Raw genomic sequence first — 20,104 nt, 5'->3', positions numbered from 1 at the left:
GACATAAGAAAGTCGTCGTGTGGTCAGTAGCCTAGTAGTGGTCAGTAGTTGTTTGGTTGTAGTCAGTAGTTTTGGTCAGTCATGGTCAGTAGTTGTGATCTGTAGTTGTGTAGTCAGTATTGGTGTGGTTGTGGTCAGTAATTGGGAGTTTGCTGTCAGTAGTTGTGTGGTTGTGGTTCAATAGTTGTGTGGTTCAATAGTTTGGTGATTTTGGGGTATAGTTGTGGTCAGTAGTGTTGGTCAGTACTTTTTGTGGTCAGTAGTTATGGTCATTAGTTTTTTGGTTGTGGTCAGTAGTAGGGCTGTGGAGGTCATTAAATTTAGCCATCCGGTAACATTCAATAAGATAACACTTTTAGCATTTCCCGGCTTCCATGTGCAGCCTACAATCCGGTGGGCAGGTTGAATCAACGTCATTTCAACAACAAAAATGTATAAAGTGACGACGTTACATCAAGTGGGGAAATGATTGGATTTTCAAAAAGATGAATTCACGGTTGGTTGACATCTCAATCAAATGTAAATAAAAATGACATGTTGAACTGATGTCTGAGCACAGTGGGAAGCCACTGATGGAGACTTGTGGAATATCTGCAACTCCTCTGTAGTGACCTGTGAATGCATTCGGTCACATGACAGCTCGACAGCTGTTCAGTTTCACTTACAGATGTTGTTTTGTTTCAGAAACATACACAGCTGAGGGGGGGGCATGGAAGGGGGCATGGATCTCTTTTGAAAGACTCTCTCCAATAAGAATTCTTTCCTATGAATGTTTTTCTACTCATCTGTAGAATGTTTTTGTATTTCCCCTGCCTGTTTGCATTTGTTCAGTTTCCCAAATATGTCTGTTATATAGGCAAAGAGACACATTTTCCTTTCATTACACAAAAAGTCACCTAAGTCTGTTTTTTTTTTTTTTTACATCTATTGTTAATGACAACAGTTCCTCTCTCAGTGCAAGAAGTCTTACCAACATCTTTCCCCCTCGATAACCATCAAATAAAACATTGTCCTGCTCTGATTCCATATGTCCACATTGTTTTGCAAACAGGCTTGCATGCATTGGATGTGGTTTAATGTAGTTTACATATGAATTTACCTGCTGCAGTATATCTCAGAGTTCTGTGCTCAGCTCCTTTTCTGCCAGTTTCTCTCGTTGTTTCATACAATACATCCACATAGCAGAGGGAGACACATTCTTTAACTAGAGTGCAGAGGCCTGCCCACCATCCCACCATAGATGGAGCCCACAATTCGATCCTAGGGAATCAGTTTTTCGTCAATATAGCTACACAGCACACTAAACATCCTCTGTGCCGTTTCATGCTCAGGAATCGTGAGAAAGAACAATATGTCCTTGTGATAGCATCCACCAACATGTATAGCGAACAGAAGTAAATGCATAGGTATCTTGGCCCTCACAGCTAACGTCAATTCTGGAGAGCATAAACTTGGGAGTTTGAGTCATTCAGTCAGAGCTCCTCTTGATTGCTAGCAATAGCATAAATTATTTGTTCAACAGTATTATCTGACAAAGGTATTGTGAGTTTCTGTGCCTCACGCAATATTTTCATCATATCAATTACGCATATCAATATGATATATACATACAGTACCAGTCAAAAGTTTGAACACACCGACTCATTCAAGGCTTTTTCTTTATTTTTACAATTTTTGACATTGTGGAATATTAGTGAAGACATCAAAACTATGAAATAACACACATGGAATCATGTAGTAACCAAAAAAGTGTTAAACAAATCAAAATATATTTTATATTTGAGATTCTTCAAAGTAGCATCTAGGCAAATTGTGGCTGATCTTTGCTGATATCTTTTGATTTTCCCATGATGTCAAGCAAAGAGGCAATGAGTTTGAAGGTAGGCCTTGAAGTAGATCCACAGGTACACCTCCAATTGACTCAAATTATGTCAATTAGCCTAACAGAAGCTTCTAAAGCCATGACATAATTTTCTGGAATTTTCCAAGCAGTTTAAAGGCACAATTGAGTATGTGTTTATTCTGTACAGGCTTCCTTATTTTCACTCTGTCATTTAAGTTAGTATTGTTTAGTAACTACAATGTTGTTGATCCAAGGTTTTTTCCTATCACAGCCATTCAATTGGCCTCATGGTGAAATACTTGAGCGGTTTCCTTCCTCTCTGGCAACTGAGTTAGGAAGGATGCCTGTATCTTTGTAGTGACTGGGTGTATTGATACAACATCCAAAGTGTAATTAACCTCTTGAAACTCTAGGGGCGCTATATCATTTTTGGATAAAAAGACGTGCCCGTTTTAAGCGCAATATTTTGTCACAAAAAAGATGCTCGACTATGCATATAATTGATAGCTTTGGAAAGAAAACACTCTGACGTTTCCAGAACTGCAAAGATATTCTCTGTGCGTGCCCTAGAACGTGAGCTACAGGCAAAACCAAGATGAAACGGCATCCAGGAAATCAGCAGGATTTTTGAGGCTCCATTTTCCATTATCTCCTTATATGGCTGTGAATGCGAGAGGAATGAGCCTGCCCTTTCTGTCGTTTCCCCAAGGTGTCTGCAGCATTGTGACGTATTTGTAGGCATATCATTGGAAGATTGACCATAAGAGACCACATTTACCAGGTGTCCGCCTGGTGTCCTGCGCCGAAATTGGTGCGCAAACCTCAGCTGCAAGTATTTTTCCATGGAATTCAGAGAAGAAAGCAGGCTTCCACGAATGATATATCAATGAAGAGATATGTGAAAAAACACCTTGAGGATTGATTCCAAACAACGTTTGCCATGTTTCGGTCGATATTATGGAGTCAATTCGGGAAAAGTTTGACGTTGTTGGTGACTGAATTTTCGGTTCGTTTCGGTAGCCAAATGTGATGTACAAAATGGAGCGATTTCTCCTACACAAAGATTCTTTCAGGAAAAACTGAACATTTGCTATGTAACTGAGAGTCTCCTCATTGAAAACATCCGAAGCTCTTCAAAGGTAAATGATTTTATTTATTTGGTTATCTGGTTTTTGTGAAAATGTTGCGTGCTAAATGCTACTCAAAATGCTAAGCTAGCTTAGCATACTCTTACACAAATTAGTGAATTGCTATGGTTCAAAAGCATATTTTGAAAATCTGAGATGACAGTGTTGTTAAGAAAAGGCTAAGCTTGAGAGCAGGCGCATTATTTTCATTTTATTTGCGATTTTCAGAAATCGTTAACATTACATTATGCTAATGAGCTTGAGGCTATAACTGGATACAGGTTTTTTTCATAGCCAAACGTGAACAAAACGGAGCGATTTGTCCTACACAAATAATATTTTTGAAAAACTGAACATTTGCTATCTAACTGAGAGTCTCCTCATTGAAAACATCTGAAGTTCTTCAAAGGTAAATGATTTTATTTGAATGATTTTCTTGTTTTTGTGAAAATGTTGCTGGCTGAATTCTAGGCTTATAGCTATGTTAGCAATCAATACTCTTACACAAATGCTTGTTTAGCTATGGTTGAAAAGCATATTTTGAAAATCTGAGATGACAGTATTGTTAACAAAAGTCTAAGCTTGAGAGCAAATATATTTATTTCATTTCATTTGCGATTTTCATGAATAGTTAATGTTGCGTTATGCTAATGAGCTTGAGGCTATAAATAGAATCCCGGATCCGGGATTGCACGACGCAACAGGTTAATAACACCATGCTCAAAAGGATATTCAATGTCTGTTTAAAAAAATGGCAATCTAACAGTAGTTGCCTTTCTTTGCGAGGCATTAGACCTCCCTCACCATTGTGGTAGTATCTTTGTTTGAAATTCACTGCTCGACTGAGGGAACTTACAGATAATTGTATGTGTGGGGTAAAGAGATGAGGTAGTCTTTCAAAAATGTTAAATACTATTATTGTACACAAAGTCCATGCAATGTATTGCGTGACTTGTTAAGCACATTTTTACTCCTGAACTTATTTAGGCTTATCATAAAAGGGGTTCATTGTAAATTCATTTGTAAACATTTCTGAAAACACAATTCCACTTTGACATTATGAGGTATAGAGGGAAGGTTAATGACACAAAATCTAGCAGAATTCTGTGGTAGCCATGCTGGTTAAGTGTGCATTGAAATATAAATAAATCACAGATAATGTCACCAGCAAAGCACACTCACACCGTAACACCTCCTCCTCCATGCTTTAAGGTGGGAAATACACATGCAGAGATCATCCGTTCACCCACACCGCGTCTCACAAAGACACGGCAGTTAGAACCAAAAATCTCCAATTTGGACTCCAGACCAAAGGACACATTTCCACTGGTCTAATGTCCATTACTCGTGTTTCGTGGCTTAAATGCATTAACTTCTGGATCGGTGTCCCTTCCACGGGACGGTTGATCTAACGTAGGCTAATGCGATTAGCATGAGGTTGTAAGTAACAAGAACATTTCCCAGGACATAGACATATCTGATATTGGCAGAAAGCTTAAATTCTTGTTACAAGAAAATACGAAAGAACGGTTGGTTTTTGTGACAGCAATGAGCCATACTCTCGGCAGGGTAGCCTAGTGGTTAGAGCATTGGACAGGCAGTTGAACAGGCAGTTAACCCACTGTTCCTAGGCCGTCATTGAAAATAAGAATTGGTTCTTAACTGACTTGCCTAGTAAAATAAAGGTTAAAAAAAAAAGAGCGTTGGACTAGTAACCGGAAGGTTGCAAGTTCAGACCCCCGAGCTGACAAGGTACAAATCTGTTGTTCTGCCCCTGAACAGGCAGTTAACTGACTTGCCTGGTTAAATAAAGGTAAAAAAAAAAATCCCAGATACAGTCTGAGTACTCCGCACTCACACACAGAGAGGTTCAGGCCCAGACATGCACTTGCCACAGATTTTTTTTCAGTTCATCAAACATGGGAACAAACATGTACATGTTCCGTTTATATTTGTGTTCAGTATACTTGACCTAGAAACTATGACTGAACCATACTGGTAACCCAACACTGTGTGTGTGTGTTCCTCTTAGAGCTTCCCCCTACTTTTTTCAATTTCCGCCTGAAGACATACCCAAATCGAACTGACTGTAGCTCAGGCACAGAACCAAGGAGATGCATATTCTTGGTACCATTTGAAAGAAAACACTCTGGAGTTTGTGTAAATGTGAATTGAATGTAGAAAAATATAACACAATAGATCTGGTTTAGATAATACAATGAAAAAAAACGTTTTTTCTTTTTTTGTTGTATCGTCAAAATGAACAAGATAAAACAAACATTCAGATAGGATGAGGGGGAATTTTCAGTGAAAAACTTCCAAAATGAGTGTGCTACATGACATTTATCATGAAGTCACCCAGGTGTCTCACACAAGTAGCCCAAATGTACCCAAGTGGCCAAATTGGTGAAGGTATACATTTTGAAACAAATAACTATATACAAAATACCAAAATGGTATTCTAACACACACCCCCAAAAAATGGAGAAAAAATGAAAAATGAAAATATGAAGAAAAAAATATATACATTTACAAAAAAACATGGGTAACTACATGGGGTGTCAGGGTAACCTAGTGGTTAGAGCGTTGGACTAGTAACCAGTAGGTTGCAAGTTCAAACCCCCGAGCTGACATGGTAAAAATCTGTCGTTCTGCCCCTGAACAGGCAGTTAACCCACTGTTCCTAGGCCATCATTGAAAATAAGAATTTGTTCTTAACTGACTTGCCTGGTTAAATAAAGGTAAAATAAATAAAAATTAACTAATTTAACACACTTTCAATATTTGGAAGACCCTCAGTCCTCTATAAAATCAAATGTATTTATATAGCCCTTCATACATCAGCTAATATCTCAAAGTGCTGTACAGAAATCCAGCCTAAAACCCCAAACAGCAAGCAATGCAGGTGTAGAAGCACGGTGACTAGGAAAAACTCCCTTGAAAGGCCAAAACCTAGGAAGAAACCTAGAGAGGAACGAGGCTATGAGGGGTGGCCAGTACTCTTCTGGATGTGCCGGGTGGAGATTATAACAGAACATGGCCGAGATTTTCAAACGTTCATAGATGACCAGCAGGGTCAAATAATAATAATCACAGTAGTTGTAGACGATGCAACAGGACAGCACCTCAAGAGTAAATATGAACAGTTTAGGGTTCCACAGCCGCAGGCAGAACAGTTGAAACTGGAACAGCAGCAAGGCCAGGTGGACTGGGGACAGCAAGGAGTCATCATGCCAGGTTGTCCTGACGCATGGTCCTAGGGCTCAGGTCCTCCGAGAGAGAGAATTAGAGAGAGCATACTTAAATTCACACAGTACACCGAATAAGACTGGAGAAGTACTCCAGATATAACAAACTGACCCTAGCCCCCGACACATAAACTACTGCCGCATAAATACTGGAGGCTGAGACAGGAGGGGTCAGGAGACAATGTGGCCCCATCCGATGAGACCCCCGGACAGGGCCAAACAGGAAGGATATAACCCCACCCACTTTGCCAAAGCTCTACACAATATTGTGCTGCTGATGACCAGGTGCCATAGCAGTCTCTTTCTGCTGTAAAGTGAGTATCTTCAGATATAATAAACAGAATAAACAGATATATAGAGTACAGGGAACATAAGGTTGAATATATTGTTATAGACCTGCAAGATCTACTGTATCTTTTATATATTGACATTTCAGCTAGATCTACTGTCTCTATTATATTATGACAGACCAGCTAGATCTACTGTCTTTATTATATTACAACAGACCAGCTGTATCTACTGTCTCGATTTCACTTTGGCCATTGTTGTGGGCCTGCCCTCCCCTCAACAGCCTCAAATAGGCTATTTCATGTGGGTTGGGGTGGGGCGGCAGAAACACGCATCTCACATTTCATTGCATTACATTTTTATATATCGCTTCTAAAATTGAATAAAAAAAAAAAATCACCAATAATATTTTATATTATTAATTTCAAACAAGGGCATGAGAAGAACTTACCAATCCAAAACATGTCCTCTCCTTTCAAAAAAATATTAATCCACTTGGGAATCGCTAAATGAATCGTCCTACAACAATCTGTCTCACTTTTCCGATCAATTTCTTCTAAAATTGTGTGTACACCTGTATATCTAGACTTTGATTTAGCTTTCCCTGACTTAGTCGCCATACTGATTGATATATAAACAGCTGAATCTGCGCGTTTACCAAACAATGCTGTGCGTAATCTGGGTAGCTCCTTCCGGTATAAAACTTCAATAGCGAATGACTCTCGTTACGCCGGAGTTTACTACATGGGTTGGTCTTCCAACACATAACCATTGCATATTGCCGTTTACCTCAGCTCAATGGCTATCTACCCAGCTAGATTTAAAGATGATCAGTGGTCATTGGGTTAAAATACAGTCAATCAACAGTGGTCATGTCATTGGTGCACAGTGATGTCCTTACTTGTTGTCTTCAAATCGGTTTCTTTCAGTCAATACGTCCCACGAAATGGCCCATCAAGTTTGGTTGTGTTACAAACAAACCAGCTGATTGCAATGAAGCCAAACATGACTGGAAAAGTCACGTATTTACCCTCGAATATGTTGTCATAAATTGAGACGGAATTCACGACACAAGAGGTTCACAAAATGTTTGTGTTAGGCTATAAAAATGGATTTTATCAAACAAAAAGATCATTCATTGTGTAACAATGAGCATTGGGATTGCAAACAGACGAAGATCATTAAAGGTAAACAATTTATTTTAATGCAGTTTGTGATTATGTTACACCTGTGCTGGTTGAATTCTTTTATTTTTTATGGGGCTCTAATCCTCAGATAATCGCATTGTATTCTTTCGCAGAATATCCTTCTTTAAATCTGACAACGCAGTTGGATTAGCACGATTCTAGGCTTTCAATACATGTGAGACACTTGTATTTTCATGAATGTTTAATATGACTATTTATGTAGCGATCACCGTATGTTGTGGAATTTCAGCCGCCACCGGGTTCCGTGCTCAGAGAGGTTAACGGAATGAACAACAGAGACAGGATGCAATATGGAATTTTATTAAATAGTTCCTTCGAGCCAGAAGCTGATGACAGGCAGTCCTTTGCTGGGCAGCTGGCATCGAAAGGAGTTCCAATGAAGGTTATTATAATTGGTGGGGCTGGGGAGGTGGATGGTTGTCGAAGACTTTTGCTGAAAAACAGCAAGTGAGCGAACATGGGTAAGTGGATGTTTAAATACATCAAGATTTACACCTATTGGTTGATAGAGGTGGGAAAGTGATAATTGCAAGAGTGAGCCCATAGGTTAAACAGCAAGCATGCAGAATGTGTATTATTGTGCCATTCTATTGATAGGCTAAAGGTAAACAGATGAATGACATTTCCCAAATGGCAAAAAAGGAAGAGGAGAAGAGCGAGACACTATGTTGATGATTATACATGTATATTAATTCCCACTATGCCTGTGTAATAGTAAACAGAGTGAATTATGTTATGATGAAGTTAAATGAGCATTCAGACCAGCCTTCCTGATTGAACTTTAGTAAACTACATTTTGTCATTAGGCCCATAATCACTGTTCTCTTATCATTTATTAGCAGGATTCTAACTGCAGGGCGAGATCAGAGATTTAGTGAGAAAGGAGGTGTGGAGGAATTGGCTGGAGGCGTCTGTGGTGCAATGTGCAAAATAAATCTAGCATATGCAGATGTAATACATCTCAGGTTTACGTACACATTAGCCAAATATATTTAAACTCAGGTTTTACACAATTCCTGACATTTAATCCTAGTAAAATTTTCCTGTCTTAGGTCAGTTAGGATCACCACTTTATTTTAAGAATGTGAAATGTCAGAATAATAGTAGAGTGATTTATTTCAGCTTTGATTTATTTTGTCAAATCAAATCAAATGTATTTATATAGATCATTAAGAGTATCTCTACCACTCCTGCTGTCTCAAGAGAGTTGAAAACAGCAGCATGGCCAGGTGGACTGGGGACAGCAAGGAGTCATCATGCCAGGTAGTCCTGAGGCATGGTCCTAGGGCTCAGGTCCTCAGAGAGAGAGAAAGAAAGAAAGAAAGAATTAGAGAGAGTATTCTTGAATTCACACAGGACACCAGATAAGACAGGAGAAGTACTCCAGATTTAACAAACTGACCCTAGCCCCCCAACACAAACTACTGCAGCATAAATACTGGAGGCTGAGACAGGAGGTGTCAGGAGACACTATGGCCCCATCCGATGATACCTCCGGACAGGGCAAAACAGGAAGGATATAACCCCACCCACTTTGCCAAAGCACAGCCCCCACATCACTAGAGGGATATCTTCAACCACCAACTTACCATCCTGAGACAGGGCTGAGTATAGCCCACAACCCAAGAAGGGGGGGGGGGGCGCCAACACAGACAGGATGACCACATCAGTGACTCAACCCACTCAGGTGACGCACCCCTCCCAGGGACGGTATGAAAGAGCCAGTAAGCCAGTGTCCCAGCCCCTGTAATAGGGTTAGAGGCAGAGAATCCCAGTGGAAAGAGGGGAACCGGCCAGGCAGAGACAGCAAGGGCGGTTCGTTGCTCCAGAGCCTTTCCATTCACCTTCACACTCCTAGGCCAGACTACACTCAATCATATGACCCACTGAAGAGCACTTCCGTAAAGACTTAAAGGTTGGGGCAGAGTCTGCGTCTCTCACATGGGTAGGCAGACCATTCCATAAAAATTGAGCTCTATAGGAGAAAGCCCTGCCTCCAGCTGTTTGCCTAGAAATTCTAAGGACAATTAGGAGGCCTGCGTCTTGTGACCATAGCGTACGTGTAGGTATGTAAAAAGTAAAAAAGTAAAATACTAAAAGTATTACTCTGTTCTAATCTCTTGTGGACAGACTACTTAACATACATGTCCTTGTTTTTGAAAGAAAAGCAAAAAAAAATGTTTTCATTAAAATAACATCAAATTGATCAGAAATGCAGTGTAGACATGGTTAATGTTGTAAATTACTATTGTAGCTGGAAACGGCAAATTATGGTACAACGCTGTGTACTACTCCCTTCACAGCGCAAACTGGCACTAACCAGAATAGAAAGAGGAGTGAGAGGCCCCGGTGCACAACTGAGCAAGAGGACAAGAACATTAGTGTCTAGTTTGAGAAACAGACGCCTCACAAGTCCTCAACTGGCAGCTTTATTAAATGGTACCCGCAAAACACCAGTCTCAACGTCAACAGTGAAGAGGCGACTTCGAGACTTCTAGGCCAGCATCCCGGAGTCGCCTCTTCACGCCTTTTCACTACCTCTTCATTAAAAGTATGTGGACACCTGCTCGTCGAACATCTCATTCCAAAATTATTGGCATTAATATGGAGTCCCCCTTTGCTGCTATAACAGCCTCCACTTTTCTGGTAAGGCTTGCCACTAGATGTTGGAATGTTTCGGCGGGGACTTGCTTCTATTCAGCCACAATAACATTAGCGAGCTCGGGCACTGATGTTGGGCGATTAGGCCTGGCTTGCAGTCGGGTTCCAATTCATTCTGTTAGGTTCTAAATTAACCGAATAGAAACTGAGATGATTATTAAAGCTCAAACCATGTTTATTCACATTGTTCCCACCAGCACAAGTGTATATATACCCCAATTTATGTGAAATCTCCTCTTTCCCTCTCATCTTTATTGCTAGGCAGGAAGTTAAGTGATGTGGGTAATAAACGCTTTTCCCTTACTGTGATCTGACCTGATCTAACTTCGCCCCCCATTCCTCACTAATCCACAGACTTCCAAGCTTATCAGTGACTGCGTGATTGCCTTTCCCTTACTCAGTAACATGCCAAGCCCCTGGCTCATATCTAACCTTAAATTGACCCCACCATATACATTCCTCCTACAGATAACCATTAACTTCTGGTGTAGAAACCAGACTGTGGCCCTTCTCCTTTCCATAGGATACCTGATGATTAACAATAATCCCAAAGGTGTTCGATAGGGTTGAGGTCAGAACCCATCAATCCTAAAGGTGTTCAATTGGGTTGGGGTCTGAGCTCTGTGCAGGCCAATCAAGTTCTTCAACACCGATCTCAACAAACCATTTCTGTATGGACCTCACCTTGTGCACTGGGGAATTGTTATGCTGAAACAGGAAAGGGCCTAACCCAAACTGTTGCCACAAAGTTGGAATCACAGAATCCTCTAGATATGTCATTGTATGCTGTAGCGCTAAGATTTCCCTTCATTGGAACTAAGGGGTCGTAGCCCAAACTATGAAAAACAGCCCCAGACCATTATTCCTCCTCCGCCAAACTTAACAGTTGTCACTATGCATTCGGGCAGGTAGCGTTCTCCTGGCATCCGCCAAACCCAGATTTGTCGTAGGCTTGCCAGATGGTGAAGCATGATTCATCACTATAGAGAATGTGTTTTCACTGCTCTAGAGTCCAATGGCAATGAGCTTCACACCGATCCAGGCAACACTTGCTACGCACTTCAGTACACAGTAGGTGTGGCCTACCACTGCGGCTGAGCCGTTGTTTCTCCTTGACTTCACAATAACAGCTCTAACAGCTGACCGGGGCAGCTCTAGCAGGGCAGAAATTTGACAAACTGACTTGTTGCCATGTTGAAAATGACTGTGCTCTTCAGTAAGGCTGTTCTACTGCCAATGGTTTTTGATGGAGATTGCAGAGCTGTGTGCTCAATTTTATAAACCAGTCAGCAACGGGTGTGGCTGAAATAGCCGAATCCACTAATTTGAAGGGGTGTTCACATAATTTTGTATAAATAGTGTAAAGACATTCCTGAACACTTTTAAATTGTCTCACTGCTGGGAATATCATGGCGCAGAGGTAACAAACAAGCAACAGAATTAGACAACTAAACTCTAAAATAATAAACCAGAAGTTGGATCATTCCTTTCCGTATTCCTCAATCATGACCCCCTACAATCTTCCAATATGATAACCTGCAATCATCGTTTAATATCCAACCTGCTTGTCAAACTAATTTTATATGATTAAATTCTAACATGAAAGAGGGGGATTGTGATGAGTCATACATCCTCCTCAGTACAAAAATGTCAGTCTGCTGTTCTTATCTCCTTTCTCTTACCGTATCAAAAAAAGGCAGCTCTCGCTCCTGTTCTGGCTGCTTTTTTTAATGAGCATGTAATTGAGACGACATGGTGCTAATTGAGATTGGCATTTCTCCATTATCACGAGCTGTCTCAGTTGACAAAGGCCACGGATGAAACAACCGCCAGCCTGTCTCTTCTGTAGCAGAGATTTAATTTTAAACTCACAGTAAGTAGGAGCCTAGCACTTCAAATGTAAGTTTGTGAAGTTAAGAAAATAGATCTCATCGCTGCAACTCCTCAATGCAGTGGCGGTTCTAGCTTGTATGTCTCCCTGGGCGACTCCCTCCTTCAGCACCCCCATCTCGTACTTCTGAGTGTGAGAACTTCCCAGGCAGTAGCCTGCATAGCTCACAAACTAGATTCAGGGCACCCACTCTGACAAGGTTTATTGACCCACAGTCCCACACGGTCACATGATATCATTGATGTGCCTTGCAAATGAGCGATAGAAATCCGATCACACAAATGTCACCATTCCTAGTTTCTTTTTGAGGACGAGTGTCTGAATACCCATACTTGCGTTCTAAAAATAATACTTTTTGCGTATACGAAAATAGATAGTTTTATAGTATGTGAAATGTAGTATGCTTTAAATGCCAAGATGTCATACTAATTTGAACTTTTCATCTAGCAGAATTCGCTGCACGCTATTGAGGGTGAGAATTGTATTTTATTACCAACGTGTGTTTGAAAACTGATAATCAGAATAGGGGACGCGGTCTACATAAATGAACGGATGGCGGGGAACAACGGCAATTATTCATTTGATGGCATCTTTTCAGTATGGATGAGTAGTATGATATTTGTTGCTTATTTCAAACATTTTTACTAAACAGTACATTCTATATATCCTGAACAAAAATATAAATGCAACATGCAGTAATTTCAAATATTTTACTGAGTTACAGTTCATATAAGGAAATCAGTCAATTTAAATAAATTCATTAGGCCCTAATCTATGGATTTCACATGACTGGGAATACAGATATGCATCCATTGGTCACAGGTACCTTAAAATAATGTTAGGGTTGCGAATCAGATAACCAGTCAGTATCTGGTGTGCAACGCAACACATCTCCTTCGCATAGAGTTGATCAGGCTATGGATTGTGGACTGTGGAATGTTGTCCTACTCCTCTTCAATGTCTGTGTGAAGTTGCTGAATATTGGCGGGAACTGGAACACGCTGTCGTACACGTCGATCCAGAGCATCCAAAATAAGCTCAATGGGTAACATGTCTGGTGAGTATGCAGGCCATGGAAGAACTGGGACATTTTCAGCTTAAAGGAATTGTGTACAGATCCTTGTGACAAGGGGCAGTGCATTATCATGCTGAAACATGTGGTGATGAAGGGGGTGAATGGAACGACAATGGGCACCAGGATCTCATCATGGTATCTACAGTATGTGCATTCAAATTGCCATCGAGAAAATGCAATTGTGTTATTTTTCCATAGCTTATGACTGCCCGTTCCATAACCTCACCGCCACCATGGGGCATTCTGTTCAATACGTTGACATCAGCAAAACGTTTGCCCGTAACGCCATACACGTGGTCGTGGACTACAGGAAAAGGCGGGCCGAACAGGACCCCACCCACCATTAACATAAATGGGGCTGCAGTGGAGCGGATCAAGAATTTCAAGTTCCTTGGTGTCCACATCACCAACAAACTATCATGGTCCAAACACAGCAAGACAGCCGTGAAGAGGGCACGACATATCTTTTCAGTCTCCTGGGGGGGGGAGGTTATTTGGCATGGATCCCCAGATCCTCAAAAAGTTATACAGCTGCACCATCGAGAGCATCCTCACTGGTTGCATCACCGCCTGGCATGGCAACTGCTTGGCATCTGACTGTGAGGCACTACAGGGGTAGTGCGTACAGCCCAGTACATCACTAGGGCAGAGCTCCCTGCTAACTAGGACCTCTATACCAGGCAGTGTCAGAGGAAGGCCCCAAAAATTGTCAGTCTCCAGCCACCCAAGTCATATACTGTTCTCTCTGCTACCACACGGAACCAACAAGACCCTGAACAGCTTCTACCCCCAAGCCATTACGTGCTGACCAGACCGCTCACTCGCATGTTGATTTTGTCCACCCACACCAGATGCGATTAGGAAACGAAGGTTGAAATATCAAAATGTACTCTGAATAAACTATATTCATGTGGGGACAGGTCGAAAAGCATTAAACATTTATGGCAATTTAGCTAGCTAGCTTGCTGTTGTTAGCTAATTTGTCATGGGATATAAACATTGGATTGTTATTTTACCTGAAATGTCCTCTACTCCGAGAATTAATCCTCAGATAAAAGGGTAAACCGAGTTTGTTTCTAGTAATATCTCTTCCTTCAGGCTTCTTCTTCTTTGGACTTTATATGGCAATTGGCAACCAACTTAAAGGTGCATTACCACCAGCAACTCGACTGGAGTGTGGACCTCAGTTCACCTTTCAATCACCCACATGGGTATATCCTTAAAACCAATGAGGAGATGGGAGAGGCGGGACTTGCAGCGCGTCAGGAGTCACAAATAGAACCAAGTTCTATTTTAGCGTCTGGCTATGCAGACGCCTGTTGACACACGCAATGATTGAATAACATGTGTAAATGTATTTTTGCAATGCTCGCGCACACAATGCAGGCGGTGTGGTCAGCATGTTAAACTGCTAAATAGTTAGTCCGGGTACATATTGGTTAATTAAAATCAGTTTGGCATCACTGCTTTGTAGCACAATCACAAAACGCACAAAAAGCAGTATTCACAACATATTTTGAATACTTATTTAAGCCCGTGAAATGGGAAGGGCTATAACAACACTCCTGATGTGTAAAACGACTAACTAAAATCTAAAACGGGTCCTTAGCTTTACCAAATCCTTAGCCCTAACCTTAAAGGGAAACTTCATATTCATCATCTCCAACACCACACCAACAAAAAAGATAGAGAAGGATACAGTGCCTTGCAAAAGTATTCATCCCACTTTTAATTTTTCCTATTTTCTTTTGCATTACAACCTGTAATTTAAATGGATTTTCATTTGGATTTCATGTAATGGACACACACAAAATAGTCCAAATTGGTAAAGTGAAATGAAAAATATAACTTGTTTCAAAAAATTAAAAAACATTCAAAACAGAAAAGTGTTGCGTGCATATGTATTCAAACCCATTGCTATGAAGCCCCTAAATCAGATCTGATGCAACCAATTACCCTCAGAAGTCACACAATTTGTTTAAATGAACTAAGTCCACCTGTGTGCAATCTTAAGTGTCACATGAAGAATATGGCACCAAAACAAACCTTTCAAGAGAGGGCCACTGACCAAAACTCATGGACCAGGCAAGGAGGACATTAATCAGAGGCAACAAAGAGACCAGAGATAACCTTGAAGGAGCTGCAAAGCTCCACAGCGGAGATTGGAGTATCTGTCCATAGGACCATTTTAAGCTGTACACTCCACGGAGCTGGGCTTTATGGAAGAGTGTCCAGAAAAAATCCCTTGCTTAATGAAAAAAAATAAAACACATTTGGTGTTCGCCAAAAGGCATGTGGGAGACTCCCCAAACATATGGAAGAAGGTTCTCTGGTCAGATGAGACTTAAATGTATATTTTTGTCCATCAAAGAAAACACTATGTCTGGTGCAAACTCAACATCTCTCATCACCCCGAGACAACCATCCCCACAGTGAAGCATGATGGCAACATCATGCTGTGGAGATATATTTCATCGGCAGAGACGAGGAAACTGGTCAGAATTGAAGGAATAATGGATGGCACTAAATACAGTGAAATTCTCTTCCAGAGTTTTGAGACTGGGACGGTGGTTCACCTTCCAGCACGATAATGACCTAAGCATACTGCTAAAGCAGCACTTGAGTGGTTTAAGGGGAAACATTTCAATGTCTTGGAATGGCCTAGTCAAAGCCCAGACCTCAATCCAATTGAGAATCTGCGGTATGACTTAAAGATTGCTGTACACCAGCGGAACCCAACCAACTTAAAGTAGCTGGAGCAGTTTTGCCTTGAAGAATGGGCAAAATCCCAGTGGCTAGATGTGCCAAGCTTATAGAGACATACCCCAAGAGACTTGCAGCTGTAATTGCTGCAAAAAGTGGCTCTACAAAGTATTGACTTTTGGGGAGGATAAATAGTTATGCACACTCAAGTTCAGTTTTTTTAAATGAATTATTGTTTGTTTCACAATAAAAAATATTTAGCATCTTCAAAGTGGTAGGCATGTTGTGTAAATCAAATGATAAACAATTTTAATTCCAGGTTATTCAAAATAGGAAAAATTGCCAACGGGGTGAATACTTGCACAGGCCACTTTAAGTTTTTCCAATTACATCATCGGTGTGCATCGTGTGATTTTTAACCAATTATCAGTAGGCATTGCTTACTAATTTGTTGTCATTGGAAAGACCTTAGAGAAAGATATCTTTTTCCTACAAAACATAGAAACATGCCATTTTCAAATATGTTGATGCTGGTGTGGTTCTGAAGATAAAGAATATGAAGTTGATAAATGTCCCTTTAACCCTAACCTTAACGAAAACCTTAAACATAACCAAACTCTTAACCCAAACCTTGACCTAATTTTAATTCAATATCAGTTTGCAGGCCAGGAGTGGAATTCCAAGAAAGATACTTAAACAAAGTGTGCGCAAGAGACACACACAAGAGGATGTCTTGATACTCTTGATTTCAAATGAAAACAATATGAACCAAAAGTAAATGTGTAACTTACACATTCGGAAAGTATTTGGACCCCTTGACTTTTTCCCACATTTTATTACGTTACAGCCTAAAATGTATGAAATAAACATTCTCATCAATCTACACACAATACCACATAATAACAAAGTGAAAACAGAAATACCTTATTTACATAAGTATTCAGAACATTTGCTATTTGACTCAATTTAGCTCAGGTGCATCCTGTTTCCATTCATCATCCTTGAGATGTTTATACAACTTGGAGTCCACCTGCGGTAAATTCAAATGATTGGACATGATTTGTAAAGGCAAACACCTGGTAAATATACGGTCCAAAAGTTGACAGTGCATGTCAGAGCAAAAACCAAGCCATGTGGTCGAAGGAATTTTCCGTAGAGACAGGATTGTGTCAGCACAGATCTGGGGAATGGTAGCAAAAAATGTCTTCCTGGAGCTGGCCGAAGGGCCTTGGTCAGGGAGGTGACCAAGAACGTGATGGTCACTCTGACAGAGCTCCAGAACTCCCATCTTCACAGAGGAAAACTTTCCAGAAGGACAACCATCCCTGCAGCACTCCACCAATCAGGCCTTTATGGTAGAGTGGCCAGACAGAAGCCACTGCTCAGTAAAAGGCACATTACAGCCCGCTTGGAGTATGCCAAAAGGCACCTGAAGGACTCTCAGAATTGGCTCAGAACAGGGCAGCGTGGCTGGCCCTTGGATGTACACAGAGAGCTAATATTAACCTTTTATAACCAGGGGGCTCTATTTAAATTTTTGGATGAAAAATGTTCCCGTTTTAAACAAGATATTTTGTCACGAAAAGATGCTCGACTGTGTATATAATTGACAGCGTTGGAAAGAAAACACTCTGACGTTTCCAAAACTGCAAAGATATTGTCTGTGAGTGCCACAGAACTGATGTTACAGAAAAACCCAGATAAAAATCCAAATCAGGAAGTGCCGCATTTTCTGAAACCGCCTCATGGCAATGACTCCTTATATGAATGTGGTGGGGCGAGGAGTCAGCTTACATTTTCCACGTTTTCCCCAAGGTGTCTGCAGCATTGTGACGTATTTGTAGGCATATCATTGGAAGATTGACCATGGACTACATTTACCAGGTGGTCGCTTGGTGTCCTCTATGCAATAATTGCGTAATCTCCAGCTGCAGTATTTTTCCGTTTGCCTCTGATGAGAAACCAACAGCCACAAATGATTTTTCATCGAATAGAATTGTGAAAAACACCTTGAGGATTGATTCTAAACAACGTTTGCCATGTTTCTGTCGATATTATGGAGTTAATTTGGAAAAAAGTTTGGCGTTGTAGTGACTGCATTTTCGTTTTTTTTTCTTAGCCAGACGTGATGAACAAAACGGAGCTATTTCTCTTACACAAATAATCTTTTTGGAAAAAATGAACATTTGCTATCTAACTGAGAGTCTCGTCATTGAAAGCATCCGAAGTTCTTCAAAGGTAAATTATTTTATTTGAATGCTTTTCTTGTTTTTGTGAAAATGTTGCCTGTTGAATGCCAGGCTTAATGCTAGGCTATCAATACTCTTACACAAATGCTTGTGTAGCTTTGGTTGAAAAGCATATTTTGAAAATCTGAGATGACAGTGTTGTTAACAAAAGGCTAAGCTTGTGTTTCAATATATTTATTTCATTTCATTTGCGATTTTCATTAATAGGACACGTTGCGTTATGGTAATGAGCTTGAGGCTATGATTACGCTGCCGGATACGGGTCTGGAGTCACAAGAAGTTAATAATATCCATGTCAATCTATCCTGGCTTAAAGTGGAGGAGAGATTGACTTCATCACTACTTGTATTTATGAGAGGCACTGACATGTACTGAGCTGTCTGTTTGTTTGAACATCTCGGACACCCATGCATACCCACAAGATATGCCACAAGAGGTCTCTTCACAGTCCCCAAGTCCAGAACAGACTATGGGATGCACACAGTGCTACATAGAACCATGACTACATGGAACTGTATTCCACATCAAGTAACTGATGCAAGCAGTAAAATTTGATTTAAAAAACAGATAAAAAAAACACCTTATGGAACAGCTCGGACTGTGAAGCAACATAAACATAGGCAAAGACACATGCATACACACACAATAACATACGTACTATACACACGCATACACATGGATTTAGTACCTTAGATATGTGGTAGTGGTGGAGTAGGGGCCTGAGGGCACACAGTGTGTTGTGAAATCTGGTAATGTATTGTAATATTAACATTTTATTAATAAACTGCCTTAATTTTGCTGGACCCCAGGAATAGTAGCTGCTGCCTCAGCAGCAAAAGGGGGATCCATAATAAATACAAATAAAACGCCTCTCCCCCATGTGACCTACTTGTTGTGTGTATTTACTGACATGTATTTGTAACTGATAGATGCACACACAAACACAAACACACTACATGTTAATGTTTTTAAATGTATGTCATCTCTGATCTCACCCACGCCATCGGACGCCTTTAAGACTAGCTGTCACCACTGGCGTCAGCTATTGGATATCCTAGTTACCACACCCAGTCAAAAGATTGGTTGGCAAAAAATATACTCATGGATCAAAAAACACTGCATCCACAGGTTAAAATCCCATGAACTATTCATTGTTAATCCCTCACAGAAGGGGCTGTACAAAACACATTGTCTCCCACAACTGAATCTCCCCGCCAGACTGCGCAAGAGTGTTCGAGGTCACATCCAAAAGATAATATTAGATAAAAGGGGAAGGTGTCGACTACACAAGTATCCTCCACTCCCACACCTCTAAAGAGGGCCACAGAAACCCTAACTCCAAGTGTGGAATGAGCCCTAACGCCTGCAGCCTTGTAGGCTAGTTCACACCATCACAAAGCCAATGAGATAAACGCTGTTTCGAGAATGACTTTCCAAGCGCTGCATTGCCTTGGCACACAAACAGTGCCGATAATCGAATCGGCGCCGTGCGCTCTACTTAGCGTGCCGAAGCGTTCACTGGGCACAGGTGATCCAGCTGTTCCTCTCTCTCTTCCCAGTGAGGAGGCAGAGAGAAAGCCCATAGCACCAAATTCTGTGATCTGTAGGAGCTCTTAACAATTTTAGGCAAAAAACACAGATTAGGACATAACACGGCTCAAGTCGCCATTGATGGCGACCCAGTTGGGTCGCGCTGGAAGAGCGCACAAATCACTGACCGTCTTAATGGAGGTCAGGGCTAGTACCAATGCCATTTTATTAATATACATTTTAAGAGGACTCTAATCCAAGGACTTGAATGGAGGCTCAAA

Source organism: Oncorhynchus masou, chromosome 11, assembly GCF_036934945.1.
Source record: "Oncorhynchus masou masou isolate Uvic2021 chromosome 11, UVic_Omas_1.1, whole genome shotgun sequence".
NCBI classification, from domain to species: Eukaryota; Metazoa; Chordata; class Actinopteri; order Salmoniformes; family Salmonidae; genus Oncorhynchus; species Oncorhynchus masou.
This window is presented reverse-complemented; position numbering follows the sequence as displayed.